Source organism: Lolium perenne, chromosome 6, assembly GCF_019359855.2.
Source record: "Lolium perenne isolate Kyuss_39 chromosome 6, Kyuss_2.0, whole genome shotgun sequence".
Classification (NCBI taxonomy): domain Eukaryota; kingdom Viridiplantae; phylum Streptophyta; class Magnoliopsida; order Poales; family Poaceae; genus Lolium; species Lolium perenne.
In genome coordinates this window covers 161262196-161265265 of record NC_067249.2, presented here as the reverse complement: position 1 = coordinate 161265265, position 3070 = coordinate 161262196, and positions in this window count along the sequence as shown.

Sequence of the window (3070 nt, the reverse complement as noted above, 5' to 3'; positions counted from 1 at the left end):
TGTTTACTCCATGCATGGTATGTGGCCGGCTAATCGATGAGTTATGCATGACGTACTGTGCGTGTATCGTGTCCGCAGGTTCCACTGGATTCTGCTAGTAATTAAAGTTGACAAATCAGAATGTCTCATCCACGACTCTCTGGATATGGATAAGGCGGAGTGGGCCGACATGAGACAAATGATTCAAAAGTAATTGTTTTCATTCATTTGCGCTCTATATCGATCGGCCTATTTCGTTCATTTCCTAATTAAGCTTCAAGTAATTAACTAATAACTCTCTTGTTCATTTAATTTTCTTTGCCTCGTAGGGTTTGGAGACGGTTCGCAGATACAAAGGTCGGTGAATTCAAGAAAGAGCTAAATTTCATGCGGTCAAAGGCTAAGAATGGTAGCGATATGCAGCCACCGGGAACCAATCTGTGTGGATACTATGTCTGTGAGATGATCCGGAGATACACCTCTGAGCGCGTTCCGAGTGATCTCAATGCTCAGAGGAATAACCTCCGGTCGATGCTTAGTCCAGAAGCTCGCTTCCGACCACTTCAAGAGGAACTAGCTGGATGGTTCAGGAGGGAAGTCCTCCATCCTAAAGGAGAACACCATTGCGACGACGTAGAACTATACATGCATTAAATTATGTATGGAAACTTGTTCAAACTTGTATATGGTCATCCGATGATATTGAATATATATTGTATATTCCTCTTGAATTCTTTTTGGTTCTAATTTCAAATTTGTTTGAAATTGTACATTCATATGCATGTATATATGTAGTACCGTAGAATATGTGAAACTCCTTCAAAATTACAATAAAGCACAAAAGAAATAAAACAATATACAAATTAAACAGAAAATATGTTTAGGGGGGGGGGGGGGGCAGGTTTAGGGGGGGCCTAAAACCCTAAACCTGCGGCGGCCTTTAGTCGCGGTTGGCCAGAAGAACCGCGACTAAAGGTCCTCCGCCCGGACGGCCGCCTGGCGCCCACGTGGATGGGCCTTTAGTCGCGGACTAAAGGGGTGGGCCTTTAGTCGCGCTACTTTGGTCGCGGTTGCGCAACCGCGACTAATGGCAGTTGCGAACCGCGACCAAAGGCCCTTTTTCCACCAGTGATGCCCTCGCAATCCAAGTCCAACACACGCCACAAGCCGTAAAGGAGTGCTTAGTGTCCCTCCTCAGCTCCATGGGACACGTTTGGTAGTTTGCATGGATATTATGCACCATTGCACTAGCAAGATAGCCCTCCCTGTGCGTCGCAAACAAGCCATGAGCCTTAAAATGTGGGTCATTTAGTAGTCTGTGTGGCCTTTTCTGAGCCGGAGAGGGAAACCAGGCCCATTGTTTGGGTGCCAACACGACTACTTTCTTCCCTGCTCATGCAACCTACACGTTGTTTGGTTGCAGATAGGGGGGAGCTGTGACAACCTCTTCCCTTAGAGTGGTGAGGTTACCGATCACTGCTAAAATTGAATTACAACAGATAGATTCAGTTCATCACAAAAGGTGTTGGTAATACACAACAACTACTTAGTGGGTGACATAGGCATCCCCAATAGGCCTGCCGAAGATGGTACCCGGGGTTTACTGAAGGCCCATGAGTTGATGAATACGAAGCCCGGAAGCACAATTAGCTATTGATATTGAAAGATAGAATTGTATTAGGAATAAAAAGATTTGTAACTTTACGGGTCGAACTCAAAGAGTCTCCCGGAATCTGTAACTTGTGTAATACGAAACCCTCGGCTCCGTCGCATATATAAGGGGGAGTCGAGGGACGAAGAGAGGATCGATTTCATTGTCAACACAACCCTAGTTTTCTAGCAGTCGAGTACTTTTCCGGCTGAAACCCTCGAGATCTACTTGCTCTCTACTTCCACGAAAACCCTAGTCTACAATCCGTAGGCATTGACAAGTCGATACCTTGTCAGTGGGTGATGCATCACGAGCGAAGCAACTATATTTCGTGATGTATCGCAGGTTTATCACACGAGGGATTATTATATACCACCTCGAACAAGTTCATCATTAGAGACCGGGGATCAAGTTCAAGCAAGTCCTAGATAATGGAGGGATACGGGACCACCTCCCAAAATGAGCAGATTATGACCAAGGATGCAGAAGCACTAAGCAAGAAACTGCTTGCGAAGCCAGGTTCTAAGCCAGCTACTCCTCTCCGGTGGCTGCAGCTTACGGTACTCGGCATACTGTTATTTGTTGTCTGCAATGAAGTCGATAGCCCTGGCCAGCAAGTTAGGTTAGAATAGCTGCGCCCTGCGGCCAAACAGGTTATGAAGATTATCTTCATCTGAGCATAGTTCGTAATCAGGGTCCCGACGTAAGGGCGATGCCTCGGGTAGCGCTGCAATCCACAAGGAACAACTGTTAGTGCGGACGCTGTTCACATATAGATCTATGAAGGAACTCAATGAGGCTTACTACCTGAATGTACTCGTCCATTGTACCTTCATCACCAACATAGAAGCAGCAACCATCTTCGCTCCAGTCCAGAATGCGATCTGTTTTCATCTTCAGTATGACGTTCCACTTGGTACTCCAGTTTTTGATGTGGTTATAGAGCTGAAGAGTCGTCACATGTATGCCAGCGAATGCAAGAACATCAACATCTACCTTCTTCATCTGCTGCTCTTTAAATCGCATGTTGAAACAGATGCCGCTACGGACGAGCTGAACCAACTGGTTGAGCACAAACTCTGAAAGCTCAGGTTTCCAAACCATAGCTGGCTTGCTTGAAATCAGACATTGCTCAGCATTGACAGTAGGAGAAGAAAGATCAGGGGAGCCCAATGGTACGATCGCCTACAGGACAAACACTAGCAGATCAATGAACTACCACTACCACATCCACATCCTTAAGCACTACCACATCAATGAACTACCAGTACCACATCCTTAATCACTACCACATCAATGAACTACCAGTACCACATCCACATCCTTAAGCAGTACCACATCAATGAAGTGCGACAAAAGTAAGAGCGGCCTTACAGTTAGAGGAGCCAGACGCAGCACCGAGGTCGGGGAAGCAAGGGACCCTAGCAAAGATGCAAGCAA